The following is a 26,603-nucleotide window of genomic DNA, read 5'->3' on the forward strand; positions in this document are numbered from 1 at the left end:
GAGGCAAGAATATAAAAATATATATATATAGTGGGAATTTGGGACTGTGATAATAGAAGAGAAAATTATTCTGGGAAGGTAGGGTAGGAAGGTATTCAAGAATGTAAAGAAGAGGAAAAAGATCAATTATTTTAATTAGTTTCATGAATCGCAGGCTTGAATTTTCATAAATGTTTGAGACACCTAAGCAAACATTAGGCTGTAATTCTCTTGAAGGTCACAACTTTTAAGCACAACTTTTTGGGACAGAGGTGTGAGTGGGAGACTTGTTCAGATTTGGTCTCTCCTGCACACAACCCAGTTTACTATAGATTAATAGTGGTATATTATATCTGACTCCACAATGCAATTTTAGCAGGACTGTACAAATTTTGGGATAATGGTAAAAATGGGTCCAGAATCAATCATGATAGCTCTTGGAGTGATAGCTGAGATGATAATGTGGATACTTGTTAAATTGGAATTATACTTTTTGAGAGAATAGATTTTGGGACTAAATTATCCAGTTGAAGAACTAGACTTAGGCACCACTATGTCAATGAAAAAGTTCAAAAATCTTAATGGAGTATGACCACAGAATTGTTTTTAATCTTGGCTCCATAAATATGCCTACTTTTTTCTTTAGAAATGTGGGTTCTTTCTGGAAGAGAAGAAAACATTGTGAGGGTGGGGGTCAGAGACTATTTTAAGACCCATGAAAGAACTCAGGTAGCCTTTCAGGAAGAATTCTATGTGTGAACTCAACGCCAATCAAACTGGTGCTTCCATGAAGGTCTGCCTAATGTCCTAGAATATGAATACGGGAGGATTTTCAGTGACTGGAATTTATATAATGACTGATGTAACAGCTCATTAGGACGGATTAGCGTGCATAGGAGTGTAACATCAGTGTGCTGTATAAAGAGACTTGTGGGAAAAGAAACATTTGGGTAAATGTCTTGAGGAGTTGCATGGTTCAAGGGAACAGCCCAAACTCTTGTTGTTTGTAAATACAATCAGAACTAAGGAAAAGAGGAAGCAGTACCCAGTGGCCGAAAAAAAAAAAAAAAAGTGTATGCGTTGCAGGGGAGGAATACCTAATGAAACTTGAGATATTGAGAGGTAGGGTTTAATTCCACAATGTGGCAATTCTTTGGCAGGAAAAACAGATCACGATCCTGATCTGGACACATTCCTGCAGTGGAAATGGGAAATGTGGTATGGTCATAATGAATAGCTGGGGGTCTCACAGGCCCCAGGGTAAGTGATATAAGTCCCAAGATGGTAGAGATTGGAGACGCTGTCAGTATTTCTTTGGTTGTGACAATAATGACCACCTAGTAGCTTTAGGCCTCCAGACTTTACTTTATCCTGCATCCCAGAGGGTATAGATTTGGAAGTCAAGGAGCTTAGAGTTGTCAGATTTAGTTAATTCCCAGTTAAATTTGAATTTCAGATAAACAATGAATTTTTTTTAGTATAAATATGTCCTAATACTGCATGGAATATGCTTACAATAAAATATTTTTGTTGTTTATCTGAAAGTCACATTTAGCTGGTGTACTGTATTTCATCTGGCAACCATACTGAAGTTCTTATATTAATGTGTTTGTTTGTTAGTAAGAAATGACTATAGTGAGTTCTGCCTGGCTCTACCCAGCATTTTCTTTAGAGTACCGAAGAGGAGGTATACCCATTCCCAACAAAAGAAGACAGGGAAGATATTTACTGTCAATAGAGAAAGTCTATGGACAAACTATACTATTAAATATTAAAAATCTCTTATGTGAGATTTTGCAACAACATTAAGAGAAGGTGTCATAAAATGAAAATGAAAACTTAACAGGATTTCCCTCGCTGCCTATGACTAATAGAAAGTCAAGCCTACCAAAGTATAGCAATAGAATTAAAAGGATTGGCTGTTGTCACTAATTTAATGAGGAGTGGGGAGATAGAAGAAAAGTTCACAATGATTCACAGGTTTCTAGTTTGTTTGGACAAATGATATTGTGAGCAAGAAGAGAAAGGGGAATATTGAGATGCCCTTTGATGAATATGTCCACCATGCAGTTGAATATATGCATTTGGAACCTAAAAGAGAATCTGCTTGAGAGATATGATTGGTAGTTGAAGCCACAGAAATGGGAATAATCATGGAGATAGAATGTGTAGATAGTGGATCGCAAAGGGCCAATGATGAAGCCTTGAGGAACACATACATTTAAGGGCGAGATAAAGGAAAAAGAACAAACAAAATAAACTAGAAAGATAACACGCTGTCATGTAGTGCTCTTCTGAATGAGCCTAAAGAAAAGACTCCTTGTAATGCAGAGGAAAAGAACCGGCACTGTTCGGAGAAAAATGACAAACAGGCAGCATCTTCACCAAATGTTCAAAGTGAACATCATAGAATGGGACAAACACACACCATGTGCCCCCTAATATGCTGCATTAAGAGCCCTGTAGCACTTCCATGACACTCCCGCCAAAATTTCATAACCTGAGTCTGATCATGAGGAAACAGACAAATCCAAATTGAGGGACTTTCTTTAAAAAAAGAAAAAAAAAAGGACTGCACTCTAAAAGTAGCAATGGCAGCAACGTCATGAAGCACAAGAGACGGCTCAGGAACTATTCCAGCTTAAAGAAGACTAAAGGGATATGACAACAGAATACAATGCATGAGCCTAAATTTTCTTCTACTTTATAAAGGACACTCGGGACAAGTGGTGAAATTTGAATAAAATAAGCAGATTAGGTAATAAAAAAATAATAAAATAAACTAGGAAGAAACGTAGAAAGAAAACTAGGAGAAATGGTGTCATGGGGCAACAGAGATGAGAGCTTCACAAAGGAAGTGTTCAAGAATACCAAATGTTGATGAGGTCAAGTAAGATGTAATGTAAAAAAAGGTCACTGAATTTGACAAGTGGAATGCTATAGGGGATGTGTGCCAAAGTATATTTATTGAAGCAGTGGGAGCCAAAGTCAGATTTCTGTGAATTGCCAAGTCACAGAAGTAAGAAAGTGGAAATAGTAAATGCACATCTGTCAAGGAGATTGGCTGTGGATTAGAGGAGGTGTGGAAATATTTAAAGGAAGCATGGGATTGAAGGAGAGCTCCCTGCTCTTTTTTAAAGGGAACGTGGGGGCTTCCCTGGTGGCGCAGTGGTTGAGAGTCCGCCTGCCGATGCAGCGGATATGGGTTCGTGCCCCGGTCCGGGAAGATCCCACATGCCGCGGAGCGGCTGGGCCCGTGAGCCATGGCCGCTGAGCCTGCGCGTCTGGAGCCTGTGCTCTACAACGGGAGAGGCCACAACAGTGAGAGGCCCGCGTACGGCGAAAAAAAATAAAAATAAATAAAGGGAACGTGGAATTGAGGGCTTCTTTATCATAAAAAGTTGATCATGTTTATGAGTTGGTGAAGCTGAGGGTGAAACTGAAGAAGAGAGGACAGGCAACAGAAAATGATCAGGGTCCTGGAAGTAAAAGAAGGGATGGGAAACAAAGGGACAGATGGAGGTGTTAGTCTTAAAGTAGAGGTAACATGTTTTGTATACTGTCTCCCGAACTGTGACTAAAAAGAAACAGATGATAGTCAGTGAGTTGTATAGGTGAAGGGCAGGTAGGAAGAGACAAACAACTTGGAGAAACAAATAAGTTTGCCCTTTCAGACTTAACCATAAGTAAACACATCTACCAGGGTAGAAATAGTCATGTTAGCAAGTTTTGACTGAAGTCTAAAGAAGGAAGGATTCAAACCAGAAGGATTCAACCAAAAGGATTCAAATCAGACAGCATAGCAAGCATGCAAATGGGTGAAAGATGCAGAAAGTGGCCTTGCCCATTCATAGATCAAGGTGCTCAGTCAGATCCACCTGGCAGGTCTATCACTATTGAAATGTAACAGAAGATCCTAGTGCCTTCCAGCATTCACATATTTCGGCTAACTTCCCTTGTTCTTATTTTATTATAAGGACCTTTTCTGAACACTCCTTGCCTGGTACGGATGTTTATCCCACCTTCAGTTAACTTTCTCATTTCAAATGAGTCAATTGGCATCCTGAATTTGATAATTTAGTCTCTTATGAGTGAGTCAACTTCCCTAAGCTAAATTAACAGTGGCAACACCATCAGATCTAAAATTTCAACTTGCATATCTGACAACTAGATGCTGGATTCTGGTGAATATAATCATCTTGTGAAGCTTTCTGACAACAGTTGGTTCCAGCTTTCTTGAGGGCATCTCAGTCCAAAGACTGATTTAAATTTTCCTTATCCCAATTCTGTTTGGAAAATGACTTCTAAGTGTCCTGTGTATGTATCTCTAGCTTCTGTGTCCTACCTTAGCCAAGCGAGGTAGTAATGAATAGAGATCTATATGAGCTCTGGAAATGGACCAACTGAATTAGAATCCAGGCTCTTCTACTTCAGACCAGTTAATTAACTTCTTGTTATCCCAATTTCCTCATCTTGAAAAATGGGTATAATGCTAATATTTACTTAAAAATATTTTGTTTTATTTTTGAAGAATAATGCATATAAAACCCTTAGTACAATTTTTGACATGTTGTAAGTACTCAAATAATATTAACTATTAATATTAGTACTGCTCCCAACTTGCCATTCCCCAAAAATCATAAACCGTGTCCCAAACTATACTTATCTTCTCACATTTTTAATGCTTTTATGTAAAATCTTCTTTTGACTCTTCATTTTTATGAACTAACCGTATGTGTTTATTCATGTATGTATTTGCTACTGCCATGGAAGGTTCACTGTTAAAAATCTAAAATGCTACCTACCTGAGAAATATTTTTATTAAATGCTTTGTTTCAAAGAGTTTTAATATATACATGACCTAATAAAATAAAAATTATATTTCTAGGTATTTCTGTACTCGATTATTTTAATTAGAAAAATTTAAATTACCTTTTAATTAACTTTCTTTTTTGGTAAACATTGAATCTTTAAAGTAAGTAAAATCTGTCTTTGAAAACATCAGTTTTCACAAAAATCAAAATGTGGGAGACAGAGGATACTTTAATCCAAGCAAAGATTCAGATCTTTGTATTAAAATGAAGTTAGGTAAAACTTTGTGCAGCTGTAATTTCCTAAACTAATACAATATGAAGAGATAGTTGCTAAGAATTTTCCAAACTACCATCCAGACCCCTCAGCCTGTCATTTAAGGCCTTTAACAGCCTGGGCCCAACAGCTTTGTAGTTTCACCTTCTGCCTCTGCCTCCAGTTACGAAGAATAATGGCTCTTCCCAATTTTTGCTTATGATGTTTTCTGCCTATAATGCCCTTCTTCACTTTCCTGCATGTTAAAATTCTAGTTTTCCTTGTACAGTTGAAATGTTTTCTGCATAGCCTTCTTAATTCCCTTGATCAAAATTAATTGTTCCCACCTCTGAAACCTCACAAGTTCTTTGTTTACATTCAAAGTATAGAACTTATTCTAGTCTGACTTGTATAATTCTCTCAGCCAACTTTCTCCTCTGCTACATTGTTCAAGGAAAGTTTTGTAACATATTCCTACCTTTCATTAGAAAAACAGCAGCTAAGGGGAATTTATTACTCAGGGCAACTTGTTAAGCCAAGAATCACAGAAGAAGTGTGGGAGAGACAACTTAATCAGACTCTAGCACTCTTGTAGGCATATTTGAGATAAATAAAGAAATAAGGAGACATAATAAAGGAGGGAGGAGTCTGATAGCATCAGGATTATAAACTATTGGAGGTATTGTGTAGGTTTAGACTCCATAAAAGAGAACATTGGTAACCTCAGAGTTTAACTTCCTGTATTGTGTAGAGAAAGACGTTAGCCATAAATGCCGCTTGTGTCTACAGAGAGACAGATTCTATTATTCTATCTAGCCCCAAGGTAGACACCAAATCACATATTGAGCAGTTTGAAATTAATAAGAGAAGAAACTAGGCTTAAAGAAGAGGTAGAATTGTAAGACTTTTCTCAAGAAGTGGTTAAGCTGGGAACAGAGAATAACTGTTACTAGGGTAATCTAAATTTCCTCAAAACATGTATCACCAATTAGAAAAATATATTAAGTGCCCACTTGTGAGTCATGAAGTGGTGACTATTATTTACACACTTAATAAACCAGATATGGGCTTAATCTGAAACCACAGCATTCATTGAATTTTTATATCTGATTAATAATTCCTTCAGCGATCTCAGTAGAATTCTAAGGATATACAATAAAATTTATTATTTTAATAGTAAACATATTTTATTAACAGCTATGGCAATCCAGTTACTGAAATTAAATTGCATTAACCCTGTGAAAATAACAAAATTTAGATGTAATGATATGAGATACTTTCTTAGAAGTTAGTTTGAATTTTTTGGTGAGACAGGTTGCAAAATGGAAGAGGTAGTATCCTAAGAAAATGCAAGCTTCTGCAAGTTCAGTTACAAAGGTTTCATCCTCTCAACTTACCTGAGAACATGTGATCAAGAAAAATATACATTCCTTTCCCTTATGTGATATTCTTTGAGTTAACTTCCTGTTTCTTTACGCCCTTTACAAGACAGATGGGGATCTGATATTAAGTGGTTGTACTTTTAGAAGCATAAAAATTCATCCTAAATCTTGATTTCTTGCATTCAGTGGGGTAGTGAAGAATTGAATGAAGAGTAAGGGAGGGAGACAGCCACTATGGAGAACAGTATGGAGGTTCCTTAAAAAACTAAAAATAGAACTACCATACGACCCAGCAATCCCACTACTGGGCATATACCCTGAGAAAACCATAATTCAAAAAGAGTCATGTACCAAAATGTTCACTGCAGCACTGTTTACAATAGCCAGGACATGGAAGCAACCTAAGTGTCCATCGACAGATGAATGGATAAAGAAGATGTGGCACATATATACAATGGAATATTACTCAGCCATAAAAAGAAATGAAATTGAGTTAGTTGTAATGAGGTGGATGGACCTAGAGAGTCTGTCATACAGAGTGAAGTAAGTCAGAAAGAGAAAAACAAATACCGTATGCTAACACATATATATGGAATCCAAAAAAAAAAAAAGATTCTGAAGAACCTAGGGCAGGACAGGAATAAAGACGCAGATGTAGAGAATGGACTTGAGGACACAGGGAAGGGAAAGGGTAAGCTGGGACGAAGTGAGAGAGTGGCATGGACATATATATACTACCAAATGTAAAATAGATAACTAGTGGGAAGCAGCCACATAGCACAGGGAGATCAGCTTGGTGCTTTGTGACCACCTAGAGGGGTGGGATAGGGAGGGTGGGAGGGAGACACAAGAGGGAGGAGATATGGGGATATATGTATATGTATAGCTGATTCACTTTGTTATACAGCAGAAACTAACACACCATTGTAAAGCAATTATACTCCAATAAAGATGTTTAAAAAAAGAAGTGATTTGTTGTCTACCTTGGGCCTTGATAGAATAACAGAAACTATCTGTCTATAGATGCAGGCAGGATTTGTGCCTAACTTTCTTCTGTATGCAATGCAGGAAATTAAACACTCAAGTTACTAATGTTCTCTTTGATAGAATCTAAACTCTCACAATTCTCCCAATAGTTTATAACTGGAGGTTATCAGACTCAAGCTTCTTCATGTCAAACTAGATCTATAGTAGAAGCCAAGGGATCTGGACAAAAGTAGACAATATCTCTGGAGAAATATCTGGGGGATAAAGAACATGGAAGGTAAAATACCCACTGAGGTGCAGATCTATTTCCAAACAAGCACAGAAAACATCAGCGGTTTAGATAGATTCTTTGGCAAGATGTTTGGCCTAATGTTTCCTCACAGTGAGCTGTAATCAGGTCTTTATATTATTTAGTACAGGTTTTTAAAATTTACAAATATTTTGCAGCTGTTCTCAATAAAAGGAAATTGATCCCAATATAACTCTTTTTAAAGTTGCCATAACTTTATAGTGAAGAAAAAATGAATCAAAATCAAACAGATAACTAATTAAGTACAGTTGCTATGGGGAATGGAATTCAAAGACTGATTTTCAGGAAACAGACCACTTAATGAACCAGCCCTCTGAGTGCACTATTATACTTTACAGTTAATGTCAGTATTTTATATGATCCATCAGGATATTCTGTATGATATTGCTTCAGATTATCCCCAGAAACCAGCTGCCTCTCACCACATTTATTGCTACCAAGCCACCATCATCTCTTACATGGATTGCTGTCATAGCCTCCTATTCTCTGCTTTTCCACCTTTTCTCTCTCATAGTCTCACCTCAACACGAGTGTAGAAGAGTGATTCTAAATATGAGCCAGATGAAGTCACTTCCCAAACCCTGTAATGGCTCCCATTTCACTTACAGACTAAAAGCCAAAGTCCCTACAATGACTGACTTAGTTTGGGCTCTCTAAAAGCAAAGCAGAGCCTGAGAGGAGGATTCCTGTAAAAGTGGTGTAATGAAGGGGTAATCCCAGGTGCAACCTGGGAGAGAGTGAAGCAGGATAGAGGAAGGGAAAGAGCAGAGAAACAATGTAATCTTGGGCAAAGTCTGCCTTGTCCTGATCCACAGCAATAGGGCTCTGGTGCACAAATGGATCACAGAACTAGTCCCTCTTGAGGCAAGGAGATCAGCTTTTAAAATACTCATATCGATCAATACATTGTACCTTGGCGGTGTGCAAGGGGGTGACCTCCCACCAAATGTGGCTCCTGGGTGCTGAGGACCCATAGCAGTGCATGGGGGCTATGAACAGGCCCCAAAGCGTCTACCACAGTGACCCACAGGGCCCCACAGGTGTGGCAGCCAGTACCCCTCTGACCTCTTCATCTGTCACTGTCTATCTTTCCCCTCCACCCCAGCCACTGTAGCTCCAGTGCTGGGTCTCAACTCATCGCTAGGGTTTTTCAGCTTTACTCCCTCCCTTCCTACCTGAGGGCAGGAAGCTGGAGTTCTGAGGAGAGAAAAAAAAGGTGTAAAGTGGCTATTTAGATTGTGGGAAAGCAAACAATTAAAGAAATGTCAAAAAAATAAGAACCTTCTTGCACTGCTGAAAGTGTAAGTAATGCAGCTATTTTGGATAGCTATTTGGCAGCATTAAACAAAACAGCTATTACATTCTTGGCAGTGTGCTCCAAAGATCTTTTACACAGACACAGAAAGAGATATGGACAAGAATCTCCATCTCTGCATTGGTTCCACGTTAGAAATGTGGCCATGAATTGGGCAATGGGTAGATAAAATGTCAAAAACGCAGTCAGCAGTCAAAAAAATGCATGAATTCTACATATATCACTAAGGCTAGATGTCTAAGACATACCTCCGAGTCTAAAGAGGAAGAAGCAGGATGAGAAGTATAATACAATTCAATTTCTATAAATTAAAACACACGAGAATACTGCATATTATTCTTTGATACACATGTACTAAAGTTGGCCTAACTAGGGGGAAAGAAAAGTCAGGATGGGAGATGGAGACAAATATTGAAAGTAAAATATAAATAAGAGCTGGCATAAATCAATAACAGTTTGCAATAACTGTGGTTAATCCATTGCATATCCAAGGCCCTCCAAACAACAACAACAATAAAAACAAGACCAGATACAGAAGATAAAATACTTCAGTGTAGGTATTACTTATAGAAAGAAGAATAAGTTTATAATCAACTGCTGGAAATTTCAGAGATGGGGTATCCTGCAAGTTTTCCAGTAAGCAAAGAAGGATGAACAGAAATTACTTCTACAGTATCCATTATTACTAATTTGTGATTCGTGAGAAGTGATTGATAATACATTTGTTTGGTGTGTCATGTTTATTGTTCTAGTCTAGTCAACTTAAGGCTTTTTTTTTTTAAGGTTCATTGCAACTTTTACTCTTCTCCATATTTTTCACCATAAGCTTTGAGCATCTCAACAGAGACATCCACAATGGGTGTTTTGGGAACGCTACTCTTTAAGATTTGGGAAATATAACTGTACAGTGTTCTCCCAGTTACCTTTGCCCTGTTCTTCCTGTGTTCAGTGCAGGATTTCTCAAGAATTTCTACTGACATTTTTGACTGGATAACTCTTGTGCGTATGTGGGGCATGGGGGTGGGCAGTGGCTATCTTGGACATTTTAAAATGTTTAACAGCATTCCTGGTCTCTACTCAGGGATGTACTCAACGCCAGTAGCACTACTCCCCTAGTTGTTACAACCAAAAATGTCTCCAAACATTGCCAAACGTCTCCTGAGAGTTTAGCAGAGAGCTAAACCTAAGGTTGGATAATTCCACGAAGTTGATTGGATTTATTGTGATAAATAAAAATCCTCCACAGACTGACTGCTCTCTATGGATACTCAGTGCACACCTGATCCCAAAGGAAACATGTATAAGAATGTACAAATAATAGAAATATATATCCTGAGTGTCTGTAGGCACACTCCCAAAACATACTTTAATATTTAGATTTTTAGTTTGGGCCACATGAAATTCTGATATTCAACCGTTATGGCAGTTTTGTATGGTTCTACCTACTAATTATCAAAATCTGCTATTATGTTGTTTGTTTCCCCTACTAGAACTTATGTTCCCTGAGGGTTCTTTGGGGTATTCCTTACTTGCTACTAATATAGTGTCAAACACAGTGTGCGTTCTGTAAACATTGAACATAGCATGTATGGATATGTTAATTCATACACACAAATATAATTATACATGTAACTAGAGTTTTTATAGGGCTATAAGAAATTATTTAATAGCAGAACATGTCTCTTGCTCTGTTGACTTGGAAAATTTTTGTACCTCCTCAAAATATTCTTCATATAATTCTAATCACCTCATGCATCTCTTAAGTCTATCTAACAGTTCCAGTACAGGCTTTGGAGTGAGATATTCCAAAGTTGGAATCCCAGGAACATTACATAGCAGCTATATGATCTTGTCTGTAAATGTATATGTCGATACTTACTTCCATGGATTGTTCTGAAGATTAAATATAACAGCATATGCAAAGCACCCATCACAGTATCAGCTCCCAGTTGGCATTCCATACATGTGAGATTTTTGGTTTTCCCCATTTACCTATTCCTACTGATTTAACTTCTTCCAATTTGCTTCTGTTTGGTTTTTGTTTCTTTTTGTTTTTGATATTTCTTCTCGCTTGGATAACACTTTTCAGGAGGATTTATTCAAGTAAAGTGGGAGTTCTGGGGCTCTACTCTATTTGCCTATTTCACTTCTCCAGCTAAAAGTAAATTTCCATCAACTACACATACAGATGTTGTAAATTTAATTGCATTCTGTATTTGGTAGATGTACAGAATTTTAAGATTTGCTTGTTATGAGAATTTAACATAATGACCTCCCACTATAACCATACTTCTTAAAGTATTTAATATTGAATTTCATTTTCTTTAATCTTTACAAATAGGAAGGATAATTATATTGCAGTTGTACATTTGTTAAAAGATATAATTAAATGCATTTAAACATTTTCCATTTAAGTTAAATTATACACTAAACACAGTAGCTTAAAAAATACTTATCTTTTCAGCTAAACACATTTTTCCTTCTAAGAAGGCTTAAAAACTAGATTGCACAAAGACATCCTGAAAACATTTGAAAAGATTACACATGTTGTGCACAGACCAAATGTTGTCTTTCTAGATTTTTATTTTTAAAGGAAGCATTTATCTAACAACTGATTTGCAAAAGTGTTTCATTAGCTTTTTGGCTCCAAAATAAATTGCATTCTTCCTTTGATATCAGTTTCTAATTTACCAGAAGTTTCAAAGTCTGCCCCTACCAAATACCTCCGTTTACAACCAGAAATATTTGCCAGGAATAGAGCCAAACTCACTTTATCAGTTTAAAAATATACTTCATATTTTGAGTAAGAGACCCATTAAAAATTGATTTGAAAACATGACATAATAAAAAGAATAAAATAACTGTCATTACCGAAAGTTAAAAAACAAAACAAAACACTATTTTTTTAGAAAGAAGAACTCCAGAAGACCACTCTAATTCTACTTGGTTTGTCTTGTTATACAATTCTAGGGGATAACCCCGGCTTATTTATGTGCTCCAAGCTAACCATGCCCACCTTAGGGACAAATGTAAAAAGAAAGGAAGACGACTCCTCAATAGGTAGCAGTGTACTGATACTTCTCTTGTGCACATAACCAAGATGTGCACACACACAAACACACACACACATCCTCCAACACAATTTTCCCAGCTTAGAAAAATTGAGTATTCCATCTTTCCCCTTTCTGACCTTTTTCCATCTCCTTCCACTTTCCACACTTTCCTCTTTTTTCCCCTTATTACCTCACTTATCATTATATTGTTATCTTCAACTTCCCCCCTCTGCTATGACCGCCCCCCCCCAGAAGGTGCCTTGTGAGAAGACATCTTCAGGTCCCTCTTTCTTCATGAAGACTCAAGGATTTCCCTTGCTTTATTCATTCATTGATGTAGTAGCCCTGGGTACATTCTAAATGGCAGGTACTGGAGAAACAGAGATGAACAAACTTGGATTAGCCTCATCTGGCTCAAGTGAAACTAATTATGGATCCACAGTGGTCATGTTCTATATGTACTCTGTCCCATTTACTTCTCTGAGAAACAAAGGTATTTTCCCTCATTTGAAGAATAAGGATACCATTTAACAGGAGTTCAACCATTTTCCCAGTGTCATCCAGCTCGTAAGTAGAAGAGCTGATTTAACCCAAGTTTCTAACTTCAAAGTCAAAGGTCTTTCTGCTGCAGTGCTGATTGCTCTGACCAGCTGCCTCTCCCAGTGAGTCCTCATTACACAGTGTGGCTGCTTATGTGACAGGTCATTAGACCTGTGTCCTAGCACTTTATCCATAGGGTGTGGGAGTGGTTGAAATTCTTGCTTCCATCAGAGGTAGGAAACATCAGTAATTTCCTCAATGACCGCATCTTAGGTGCAGATCTTCTCATACCTTCTGCTTCCTCCTCCTGTTCAGGAGTTTTATCCACTTGACTTTTTGTAATCCCCCTCCTTCCTCACCTGCCACACAGAGAGCGAAGATGATCCTCAAGCACTTGGCATAAGATGAGGAAAGTTCAACAGTGATTCTTTTGGGGTTTTGTTTTGTTTTGTTTCTGTTTTTTTGGCTGCATGGCGCGGCTTGTGGGATCTTAGTTCCCCGACCAGGGATTGAACCTGTGCCCCCTGCAGTGGAGGCACAGTGTATTTAACCACAGTACCACGAGGGGAGTCCCGATAGTGATTATTTTTGAATGTAATATAAAATCAACTGATAGGGCTTCCCTGGTGGCGCAGTGGTTGAGAGTCCGCCTGCCGATGCAGGGGACGCGGGTTCGTGCCCTTGTCCGGGAATATCCCACATACCGCGGAGCGGCTGGGCTCCTGAGCCATGGCCACTGAGCCTGCGCGTCCGGAGCCTGTGCTCCGCAACGGGAGAGGCCACAACAGTGAGAGGCCCGCGTACCACAAAAAAAAAAAAAAAAAAAAAAATCAACTGATAATTCTAATTTTAGGTTCTCAAAACTGTGTTTTATAACAAAGATAAACAGTGTAAATAAGGGATAAACTTATAAACAGAGACATACAAGTTTGGTCTCTAGTGATTTTTAAGGAGGAGGCATCCTTTGTTATTATTAAACAGGTTTTTCTTATGCTTATTAGGAGTAAAGGGTAGAAATCTAGACCTTCTTTATGAAAAATTCCCATTTGACACCCCACAGAACCCTCTAAAAGCATCCCCATAGTCTGTAAACTCACTCTGCAAACTTCTAGTTCTCTTTACTATATGAGTGGACTCCTCCAGACCCCTATCAACTGCCCTCAGTACAAATTGTATGCTATTACTTTTTTAAAAATTAATTTTTATTGGAGTATAGTTGCTTTACAATGTTGTTTTAGTTTCTACTGTACAGCAAAGTGAATCAGCTATATATATACATATATCCCATCTTTTCTGGATTTCCTTCCCCCTTAGGTCATTATAGAGCATTAAGTAGAGTTCCCTGTGCTACACAGTAGGTTCTCATTAGTTATCTATTTTATACATAGTATCAATAGTGTATATATGTCAATCCCAGTCTCCCAATTCATCCCACCCCCCTCCTTTCCCCCTTGATATCCGTACATTTGTTCTCAACGTCTGTGTCTCTATTTCTGCAAATAAGATCATCTATACCATTTTTCTAGATTCCACATATATACGTTAATATGCGATATTTGTTCTCTTTCTGACTTACTTCATTCTGTATGACAGTCTCTAGGTCCATCCACATCTCTACAAATGACCTAATTTCGTTCCTTTTTTATGGCTGAGTAATATCCCACTGTATATATGTACTACATCTTCTTTATCCATTCCTCTGGTGATGGACATGTAGGTTGCTTCCATGTCTTGGCTATTGTAAATAGTCCTGCAATGAATATTTGGGTGCATGTGTCTTTTTGAATTATGGTTTTCTCTGGGTATATGCCCAGTACTGGGATTGCTGTGTCATATGCTATCACTTTTTAGTTACTTTTTAAACCTCAGTTTGCAAGAAAGTTTGGTTCAGTTTGGTTTTAATCAGAGCAACCATAGTGCTTTCTGACAGCCTCCTTTGGCTGAAGTCCATTTTTATCTTTTGTTACCTTGATCTTAAGAGGTATGCAACTTGGCATAAAAGCAAAGTTTTGGAAAGAAAATAAGAGGCAGCTCAACCAAAAAGTTTCATGATATGTTCTTTATTTTTAACTTGATATTTATGATTAGAAATATATAAAGGCTTATTGTAAAAATAAATTAAAATGAAGCTGAAAATACAGAAACATATAAAGAGAAAAGAAAAGTTCCCTTTATATCACTGAGATCACCTACTTCAAAACTTGGGTAAATGCCCTTTTAAACCTCTATGTATTTCATTGAAGTGGGAGAAAATGAACATAAATGATAAAAGTAATTAAAACATATTGTCTAGTGGTATGTATCTGCCATAGCAAGGTAAAAGTATATTAGAAATTCTTGTCCTAGCATCTATTTAGACAAAAACTAAAAGTCTGATTTAATTACACTAATGGGCACACCAGGGAAATGCCAAGTTTGCCGAGATCTGAAGATGCTAGTAGAAGGAAGACAGTTATTTTTTCCACAACTAAGAATTCTTCACCTAATCCTCAAATGTTATATCTTAAGGTGCCTACTTGGACCTCTTTGCTCTCCAAAACCCTCAGTCTGAATGAGGGTTATCTTATCTATCTCCATGGCTTCCCATGTGTAACATAACCCCCAAAGAAACTTACGAAGTAGGAGAAGGGAACAAATAATACAATAAACACACTACAAGGCAGAAGTCAGCTAGTAGTATAAGAGAGGTAAAACAAAGTCAACTGTATGTTCCAAGGAGGGAGAGAACACATTCACTTTTTTCTTCTAAGAGAATAGACAAAGAGTATAGTGATGGTTGATACAAGAGTGTCTTGTACTGGGCCTAGGAGCATGGGCAGGATTGAGCCATGTGGCAAAGGAGGAAAGTATTCTAGGTAGAGAATTAAATAGTAAAAAGACATAAAGGGAGAAAAACTGCAAAGAATGTTCAGGGAACATGTTTTTGTTTTCCTGGAACACAGGTCACACACAAAATTACTACGAGGTAAGAATAGGGATATAGAGATGGTATTGTAAAGTACCTTGAATTCCAAACCAAAACATCTCTAGTCTCCTTTGGTAGGAAATATGGAGGCTTAGAATATTTCTGTAGAATGTGTAACAAGATCAGGACTGTACCTTAAAAAATTAAATAGCACCATCCTTAAAGGGCCCAAAATGGCAATACCATTGACCCTTGAACAACTACAAGGTTAATCCGAGTATAGTTTACAGTTGGCCCTCTTATCTGCAGTTCCTCTGCATCCTCAGATTCAACCAACCACTGATGGTGTCTTGTAGTACTGTAATATTTACTATTGAAAAATACCCCCTTATAACTGGACTTGTGCAGTTCAAACACAGGTTGTTCAAGGGTCAACTGTACAAGAAGGATTTTATTCTAGGAGCATAGCCGTAGGATAGAGAAACCATTGGTTGACTATGAAGAGGTAAGAGAAAGGGAGAATCTAAACTTTTAAGCCTTGGTGACTGAATGGTTGATACTATATCAGTACTCAAAATGATAAAGTGAAGAGGAAGCCACTTTCTTTATTTCATTTTTTTTAATGCCTCCCCCTTTCCCTTTTGGTAGCCATAAGTTTGTTTTCTACGTCTGTGAGTCTATTTCTGTTTTGTAATAATCTAAAAAACTGTTACAAGTGAACTTATTTGATTCCACATATAAGTGATATCATATGATATTTGTCTTTGTCTGACTTACTTCACTTAGTATGATAATCTCCAAGTCCATCCATGTTGCTGCAAATGGCATTACTTCATTCTTTTTTATGGCTGAGTAATATTCCACAGTAGATATATTCCACACCTTCTTTATCCATTCATCTGTTGATGGATATTTAGGTTGCTTCCATGTCTTGGCTATTGTAAATAGTGCTCCTATGAACATTGGAGTACATGTACCTTTTCGAATTAGAGTTCTCATCATTTTCAGTTATATGCCCAGGAGTGGGATTGCTGGATCATATGGTAACTCTATTTTTAGTTTTTTAAGGAACATACTTTCTGTTCTTCTTAGTGGCTGCACCAATTTACATCCCCACCAACAATGTAGGAGGGTTCCTTTTTCTCCACACCCTCTCCAGCATTTGTTATTTGTAGACATTTTGATGATGGCCGTTCTGACCAGAGGGAGATGATACCTCATTATAGTTTTGATTTGCATTTCTCTAATAATTAGCAGTGTTGAGCATCTTTTCATGTGCCTGTTGGCCACCTGTATCTCTTCTTTGAAGAAATGTCTATTTAGGTCTTCTGCCCATTTTTTGATTGGGTTGTTTGTTTTTTGATACTGAGCTATATAAGCTGTTTGTATATCTTGGAAATTAATCCCTTGTCAGTCACATCATTTACAAATATTTTCTCCCATTCCATAGGTTGTCTTTTCATTTTGTTTATGGTTTCCTTTGCTGTGCAAAACTTTTAAGTTTAATTAGGTCCCATTTGTCTATTTTTGCTTTTATTTCCATTACTCTAGGAGACAGATCCAAAAAATGTTGCTGCAATTTGTGTCAGAGAGTGTTCTGCCTGTGTTTTCCTCTAGGAGTCTTATAACATCTGGTCTTACATTTAGGTCTTTAATCCATTTTGAGTTTATTTTTGTACATAGTGTTAGAGAATGTTTTAATTTCATTCTTTTACATGTAGCTGTCCAGTTTTCTCAGCACCACTTATTAAAGAAACTGTCTTTTCTCCATTATATATCCTTGCTTCCTTTGTACAAAATTAATTGAGCATAGGTGTGTGGACTTATTTCTGGGCTCTCTATTCTGTTCCATTGATCCGTATGTCTGTTTTTGTGCCAATACCATGCTGTTTTGAATACTGTAGCTTTGTAGTAATTGTCTGAAGTCTGGGAGGGTTATGCTTCTAGCTTTGTTCTTTTTCCTCAGAATTGCCTTGGCAATTCTGGGTCTTTTGTGGTTCAATATAAATTTCAGTATTATTTGTTCTAGTTCTGTGAAAAATGTCATGGGTAATTTGATAAGGATTAGGTTAAATCTGTAGATTGCAGAAGCCACTTTCTTGGGTACAGTGGAAGACTACTTTGAGTTACATTGAATTTATGGTGCCCATAAACATTCTAGATAGAGATATAATATTTGGAATCATCAATATAGCTAATTACTCTGGAATAAATTAGATCTCTGAGGCAGGGAGTACATAAACAGATAAAGACAATAAGGGCAGAGTCTTGAACAAAACAGATGACAGAGAGCACTCCATGAAGGCTGCAGAGCTACATGATCCATTCAGCAGTCACTAGTCAAAATGGATTCTGAACACTTGAAATGTGACTAGTCCAAATTATGTACTGTAAAATAGATACCAGTTTTCCAAGAGTATGAAAAAAAAATGGCTTTTAGGGGAAGGGGCTTATCTTCCATCCAGTGTTACATAGCATGTAAAAAAAGCTATCCCTAGCCAAGCAGAAAACAAAACAAACCAAAAAAAGTAAAAGAAAAAACTTTTTAACCACCCATATTTGTTTACCTGGATGGTGACATGTTGGAGAAGGGGAAAAAATATTATCTATAACTAGAAAGGGTAAATCCGCTTCCTGAAAGCCACTCCTCTCCCAACAACACATATATAACTGGAGTTCAATAAATATTTAAGTGGATGAATGAACATTAATAAATAATTCAGGTTCCTGGAATAGAACAGATGCCATGCTCCAATAGGAAACTGAAGAGAGTTTAATAAAATAGCTATTTATAAATATGCGAGTGGGGTAAAAAAAAAAACAAACAAACAAGGCATGACAACATTGGGGAGCTATTGCCACCCCCAGGGCTGAAGAGACAGGGGGAAGAAGCAGTTACTGAAATTCAGGACATGTGTAGTGGAGTCCCTTATAGGAGTTGTGACCCAAGTTGGAAAGACGCAACCAAATGAAGATGCCCTCAAAGGAGGGAGCCAGTGGAGTAATGACTCTGATTTCTCTTTCCACTAGCCTGTTGATCTTCTGCCAGTGCCTCCCACTGGCTGAAACCAACCCAAAACCAGATGGCAAGGGAGCCTCCTTGACACAGTCCTCCCAGGCCAACCTCCAAAGGGTCAAGTGGAGAGCAGATCTAGAGAGGCAATCTCAAATTATCCAGCACAGAGATTTTATTATTATTTTCAATCTATCTAGAGATACTTTTCTTTTTTACTGAGGAATGTTCATCATCTTGTCCCCATCATCATTCAAATGGTGAGAAAAATAAAAATTAATCACCTAGACAGTGTTGTAGGCACTGGGAATACAATCATAAGCAAAAAGACTTATGCTAATTCCCCATCCTAGATGAGCAGATAGTTTTAGTGGGGGAAGAGAAACATCCCAGAATTCCATAGATCTCCCTTTGTAGTGAGAAAATCATAAACTTTAGAATCAAACGAAAACATTGTTTTGGTGACTAAGTTAATTTCACTGAGCCTCAGTTTCATCTAATAAAATGGAATTGTAATGCCTATTTTTTAGGGTTAACGTGTAATTTAAAGACCATGTATGTAGCACACTATATAGGTTCTGGTACACAGTAATTAATTATAACTTTAGAAACAGCAGTATCTTCTTTACTCAGTTTACCAATTCAAATGCTAATCTCTTCTGGAATCACCCTCACAAACAAACCCAGAAATAATGTTTTACCAGCTATCTGGGTTTCCCTTGGGCCTGTCAATTTGACACATAAAATTAACCATCACACACTGCAAAGCACTGAACAAAAACATTTGACATTTGTAAAAACTGTAACTGCAGCTCTCTCTTCCCTTAACATCACACTTCTTTTCCATTTTATTGTAGTTAACATGGGAGCAGGTGGTTGGTGGCAAGCATAGCTCCATGTTCCCAGAGGACCCGGGAAGCAGAGAATTCCTATTCTGAGGGTTTGGGTTGTTCCAGATCACTGCATAATCTGCACAGGGAGGGCCAGAAATGTGTCCACATGGAGTGAGGTCATGGAGGCAACTAGTTCTTCCTCTGTTCACTGGACCCCCTCCTGAACTTTTCTACTATTGGGTTACTTATTAAACTTATTAAACAAATTGCACGTAGAATCACAGACCAAGGCCCTCTGGGTAATAAGCAAATAATATTTCTCATTTTTTATTAGTGGTGTATGACCTTGTTTATGAGACTTCATGCTAGATGCCACAAGAAAATTTAAGTTGAAGAATCAGTACAACTATGATAAAAAAATGAAAAACTTCAAATTGTGAGGAAGAAAAAGAAAAAAATAAGAAACAAACTCAGCTACAATGCATAAAAAGGTTATTTTAATGACCCAAACACCAGGTTGTTTTTTAACACACTGACAAATAAACAGATGCTTTATTCTATTACAATAATTATAAAATAGAAATTTTTCTACACCAATATTTTCAAAAACAAACCTAAGGCTGCTAAATATATCTTTTTAAAGATATTTGATTAGGTTAGAGCTACTTATAAGATGCCAGGTCTGTAATCCTCTTGGTTTTCATTGGTCTTCCAGCTATACGCAGTGGGTTCCTCCCCATTAAATTTAACCTTAATAAAATGTCTCACAAATGAAATCAAATTTTCAAAAATTTTCGGAAATGCCTGTTAGGAATTACCTACTGATTTGCAATACCCAGCAAACTCGATTCCTGCACATCCTTTTTGTACTAAAGCATTCAGACCTCCTTCTGTAGAAAGTGGGTTTTGTATTTTTACCTCCTCTAGGCCTCTGTGAAATGGATTATAAGTATAGCAGGAGTTTATATTCACTGTGAACTAACAAGGCTCAGGCTATGTTTGCTGAATATCCGTAGAAGTCAGGCAGCATACCTAAAGAAAATAAAAGTGCAGCTTAAATCATCTGGCAACATTCTTTATTCATTTGTTAATTCACCATTCATTCATTCAACACCGATTTTTTTCACGTACAAGAGCGAAGTATTAAATTAAATAGTATAGTGAAAGGAAGAGTTATATGACATGGTACCTGCTTTTAAGAAGTTCATGTTTCTGCTAGGATAACTGTGCATGACCAAACCTTCAACTAGGTGATAGTTCGAGAGCTGTTACAGAGATCCCACTAAATTTTTTTAAAAGGTTTGTATATGGGGGTAACGTCACCTGCAACATGCAATCAACTTCAGGGATTGAGGAAATGAGGCTCAGAATTGTCAAGTTCATTAAGTGTCCTTGGATATCAGCACATCCATCTTTCCTTGCAAATTGTGTCTCAGATTATTTGCCTTACATACACAGAAATGAATTATCAGGAAACTATCCACAATCACAAATAAATTTTTTCTTATATGTGTTGTGTCGTGTGACCCTACCATGTGTTATTGCAGTATATGTGTCAGTATTGTGTTCCAAGGCCATGGGCATGCAGATGACATATTCTTTTCCATTCCTTCTACATCTAATATTCAATATCTTTTGCACAAATGTATGGTCAGGCCACTCAACATGGCTGTTCTCTCGCTCTCTGTAATCCCTTGCCCAACCAGTGCCTGCTTCACATAAGCCCTTCACACATGACTGACCTGCCTAGTACTTGCCCAGGCCCCAGCTGGTGATTGTTCTCATCAAAGGGGCCGGGAGGGGTGTGCCCCTCTGCTGGTTTCCCTGGTAACTAATGAGCCCACCTGATGTCAATTCCCCTATAACTGGTAGTCTCGCTTTTTTCCCAGATCGAAGACTGCCGCCATGTCCTGCATCGCCAGGACCTTCGCCAGGACCTTGCTTCAGACGTGTAAGTTTTCCAACCATTAAACCATTGATGTCTCTGTCGCTCACTCTGGGCTCTTTCTTCGGTCTTGAAACTGGGCAAGTACAGGCCTCGTAGGCCTACGGGACACAGCCCAACAACAAATAACACCATATAACTTTTCCCTTGTCAGGAATGTATAAGAACAGATTGCTTTGTTCTCTTATGCTATAGTGTTGACTGTTAAACAACAATGCTGTTTGTTTGTTTTTTTAACAATGCTGTTTTTACAGAGTATAGCAAACATGGAGGCAATTTAGAAAAGATATTTTCCTCCTACTAATCTCAGAGGGGGCCAATCAAGGTCTCTGTCCATACTGCAGCCAAACAGACTTTTATAAAAAGCAAAATTCACCTTGCTACATCTCTGCTTAGTATCTGTCAACAGCATCCAATCACTATTAGAATAAAAATCAAATTCTTTTAACATGGTCATAAGGCCCAACAGGCTCTAGTCCCTTCCTGCCTTTCCAGCTTCAGGTTCCCCTTTGCCTCGTTCTCCAAGGTCCAGCCACTCTGAACTTCCTGCATTCCTTATGCTTCCAGATTCTGGAGCTGGACTGCCTATGTTTCGGTTTTCAGTTGGCCACTTACTAGCTCTGTGATCTTAGACAAGTTACTTAATATATCTGTGCCTCAGTTACTCATCTGTAAAATGGAAGTAAGAATGGTACCCACTTGACATTTTTGTTATTAAGAGGATCAAATAATATATATGAAAATATCAATTTGTGCCTATCACACAGACAGAGCTATATATATGAGGATTCCTCTTATTTGCTATTCTTGCCTAAGTGCCTTAATACATGATTTTGTCTCTGTAATGCCTCCTTATGATCCTTTCCTTTAGCTAAAGTACATTTATTCATTTTATATCAGCTTAAATGTTCTGTGTCTAGGGCTTCCCTGGTAGTGCAGTGATTGAGAGTCCGCCTGCCGATGCAGGGGACGCGGGTTCGTGCCCTGGTCCGGGGGGATCCCACATGCCGCGGAGCGGCTGGGCCCGTGAGCCATGGCCACTGGGCCTGCGCGTCCGGGGCCTGTGCTCCGCAACGGGAGAGGCCACAACAGTGAGAGGCCCGCAAAAAAAAAGAAAGAAAGAAAGAAAAGTTCTATGTCTAGAAAACATTTCCTTTCATTTAAGTTAGATCAGGACTCCCTGTTATATATAATTTTCTAGTACCTTGTGTATCCTTAGAAGCACTTACCATGATAATGATTAGACAATTAATTATTAATTCTTTTAATTTTTTTGCTTGAATCCATTTCCACTTCTCCAAGGATAGAAACCCAGTCCATCATGCTTACCACTTTGTAACCCCTCCACTCTCTCACTCCCAACATATGAGCAACTCTCAATAGCTCAATTGATGAATTTCACTTGCTTTCTCTTTTTCCTCCTGTCCTCCTTTCGGAATTGATAGAAACAAGGAATGATGTGGCTGGCACGGAGGCATCAGGAGTACTCAGGACACTTTTGTGCTCTGAAATGCACCCTGCACTGCAGCATTACGAAAGGAAAAATGAAACAGTTTGGAGAGATGGATAATAACAAACTGGGAACAAGTTAGAAGGTAAGAAAGGATGCACACTTCTCATAAATGAAAGAATAATTATCTCAATGGTATTCCTGAAATTGGGGCAAGTGAGCCAGTCATAAATAGCAGAAGGTACAAATGGAAACTCCTACCAAGACATCTCATATCCAGCCATAGCTCTGCTCCTGGACCACAGCAAAACAGAGTCCAATTGACAAAGTATCCAAGAAACTCTTTCATAGTTTTCCCACATCTCTATAAGAACTCCAGAGCATTAATCTTTCATCAGGAACATTTTTGTTCAATCCATTTCCTCATGTTCAACTCCTGAATGATCTTTTCATTTATGTCTTATATTTCCCTCACCTTCTTCTTCAAGACCAAAATCAATTCTGGTGAACTACACAGAATATACTAGACTGTATGCTCATTCTTTCTAAAAAATGCATCTGTGTACCTGTGAATAGCTTTCTATTATTTCCATATATATTTCTTTTTTTCTTTCCCTTTCCAGTGTTTAACTGTTAAATCCAGAACGACTCCATTTATTTCCCTTTCTGATGCTTCAACCTTTCTGCACTCTCCTGTGCTAGCCAGAAGATGTCAGTCTTACAACTCAAATCGATTCTTTGTCCCTCTCCTAAATAGCCGAAAAACACGTCAACTTCAGATACCAAGGCAGAAACCCTTGAAATGCCCTAAAGATCCAAATAACAGACATGCAAGTCTATGCACTAGGATATCCTTTATGGCACTTGAATGTATCTTGCCTCTTTGGGATTTACAGATATGTAATTGGTAGGCAATTTCTATTCTCAGGCCTTTTCTACAGCTGAAACCAAACCAGTGTTGAGACTAAAGAATCACAGAACTGTGAAGCTGGAAGGGCCTTGGAACTTTCTGCCCTCTCTACATGAATTTCTTTTATTCTAGAATGGAATGTGATTTCTTAGTATAAACACATTCCCCTATTCATACATTCATTTATTCATCAATTTTTTTAATAGAACGTATTCTACATGCTTGGCAATGGAATAATTTGCTAAGGATCCAAATGTAAAAAAGATGAAGTAGACACAATCCTTGTCCTCTGTTATGGATTGACTTGTGCCCTTACCCCCAAAGAGGAAGTCCCCCAATACCTTAGAATGTGAACCTATTTGGAAATAGAGTCATTGCAGACGTAACTAGTTAAGAAGATGAGATCATACTGAAGTAAGGTGGGCACTTAATGCAATATGACTGGTGTCCTTATAAGAAAAGGAGAGAGACACACAGGGAAAAGATGGTCATGTGACAACAGAAGACAAGATTGGGGTGTTGCATCTCTAAGCCAAGGAATGCGAAGGATTTCTGACAAACATCAGAAGCTAGAAGTGGCAAGGAAAGATTCTCCCCTATGTATGTTTCAGAGAACCCAGCTGACACCTTGATTTTAAACCTCTAGCCTCTGGAGGTTTAGTTATTATGAGATAATACATTTCTGTTGTTTTAAGCCACTTAGTTCGTAGTACTTTCTTATGACAGCCTTAGGAATCTAATGCACCCGTAAAAAGATGATACAGTACAAACAGGTAAATCTAATACATTGTAATAAATGCTATTACAATTGAAGTACGGGATATAATGGGAAAATATGAGAGAAATACCCATCAGAGGAGATCAGCAGATCAGATTTCTGAAGGAAGTGACCCCTGTTCCAAAAACCAACAAACAAAAAAGATGTCAAAGACATACCCAAGTAAATTATTGATACTGTGAAGCAGTAGAGCCATTTTATAAATGGAGAAAAGCACCTAACTCTCTCACCTACCTATAGTCCTTCTTTGCTCAGCTCAAAACTTTGGTCAACAATCAAAATATTATTAGATATGAATCTCAACTCTATTTAATTGAGGTTTCCATTTATTAATTCTTTACAATTCTCCCTTTTGAAAAAGATCTTTCTCTGAAGCATCACTGATCAAGAGTCAGGTTTTTCCAGTTTCATTGGCTTTTTGTCCCTAAATGACAGGAAATACTTTTCCTGGATGTAGTGACTCCTGTCAGAGGAAAAGAGTGCAGATTGGAAATCTATTGAGATCACGTTCAAATAACTAGGAGAGGTAGGAGAGAGAACTCTCAGGTGTTTTATCTAAAGTCCATATGTTATCAAGATCATAGGTATTGGAGATGATTGGAAACGTTATGTCATCATCAAAGGTTTGGTGATAAACTTCCAATAGGTCTGGTCTGGATATCCTGGTCTATCTCATCAGATGTCTTCTGCTTCAATTCCAGGAAATCTTTACTTTCAGGTCACCAGATGATGTACAGGTCCAGGCAGTGTCTGGTGTTTTCTTTAGGTGTATCATGTGAATCCAAGAGTCTATTCCCTGGAGTTTGGAAGCACTAGAGTTGGTTAGCAGTACTTGGTAGGGACCTTTCCAACAAGGTTAAAGAGTCTTTCTGGAGGTATCTTTTCCAATAGGCAAAATCTCCAGGTTGCAAGGCATGATACTTATGGTCTTTGTCTCCCAAGGGTGCACTGTGAAAAGATTGCTTTGCCAAAACATGGTTATTTTAAAGCAGTTAGGCCTTTGCAATATTGGAGTATCTCTCCTTTTATCAGTTGAGGGTCAAAAGAGGCAGAAGCCAAGTGCATTGGGAATTCTGTGACTATCTCAAAGAGTTTATGAGTTTCAAAAGGGGTGGATATAAGATTTAGAAGGACCAATAGCAATGCTTTTGGTCAAGGTACTTGGAGGGCCTCTGCAAATTTTGCAAATGAGTATTAATAATGCATTAAGTGGGTTAGACTAAACCAGAAGATTTAGGATGGAAAATGTTGTAAAACTGGCCAAACAGCACAGACTTGTCGACCAGACCTGACCAGTAATATGGGTCCCTTGATCACTGTGAATTTCAAGAGGAGTTCCCCATGGAGGGACAATCTTTTCCAAAAGGGCTTTAGCCTCAGAAGGGGGAGTAGCCTGTCTATAAGGGAAGGCTTCAGTTCAGTGTGACAACATACAGACCATGACTAAAACATTTATATCAGACTGAAAAATTGTGTGAAATCCATTTGTCATGCCTAAAATGGTTCTTTAGGCATTTTAAAATGTCTGGGAGCAGTACAGACTTCCCTGGGTTGTATTTTGGACAAATGGGACAATTGAGGTAGGCTCTTTTGCAGCCTTGTGATGTTTTCCCACAAACACTGATTCATGAATTCTATCCTGTTGTCAGTAGACCAATGGTTTAAGACATGTACAGTGGTGAGGAGTGGGCATTTTAGAGTCTCTGGTATGACTGGGTTGGTGTTTTGTCTAAATCAGAGCTTCCTCTTTTTATCAAACCAACAATTGGTGAATTTTCAAATTTTTTTTTTCTTTTCTGAGGCCAATTGTTGGTCTTTTCTAGCCAATTTTTCTAAGTTATCATTTGGGGAAATATCCCTTTGGACCATGACAGAGGCCTGGCTGCTGTTGGTTCCCTAAAGGGCATCATTCCTTGCAAAAATGTCAGCAAGATGATTTCCCTTAGCTTCCAGGGTGTCAAGTTTAGAATGCCCCAGAATCTTAATAGCTAAAGCATCAGGTAAAAGTATTGTATCCAACAATCCCTGAACATAGGGGCCATTTTTAATTTTATTTCCACTGGAAGTAAGGAAGCCATATTGTTTCTACAACATTCCAAAATTATGAGCTACTCTGAAAGCATATCTACTATCAGT

General features: G+C 37.9%; 1 protein-coding gene across 1 annotated transcript in view; it reads left to right on the forward strand.

Annotated features, from left to right (window-relative positions):
• The window catches only part of TRHR (thyrotropin releasing hormone receptor), a 344,936-nt gene that overhangs the window by 172,902 nt on the left and 145,431 nt on the right, over positions 1 to 26,603 (forward strand). Inside the window, exon 3 of the mRNA XM_027131608.1 lies at positions 21,274 to 21,335. The gene's annotated coding sequence lies outside the window, so the exon portion shown is untranslated. The remainder of the gene's footprint in view (positions 1 to 21,273; positions 21,336 to 26,603) is intronic.

The sequence above is a fragment of the Aethalodelphis obliquidens genome, unplaced genomic scaffold, assembly GCF_003676395.1.
Source record: "Aethalodelphis obliquidens isolate GAN/ISIS:26980383/991018 unplaced genomic scaffold, ASM367639v1 scaffold39, whole genome shotgun sequence".
NCBI classification, from domain to species: Eukaryota; Metazoa; Chordata; class Mammalia; order Artiodactyla; family Delphinidae; genus Aethalodelphis; species Aethalodelphis obliquidens.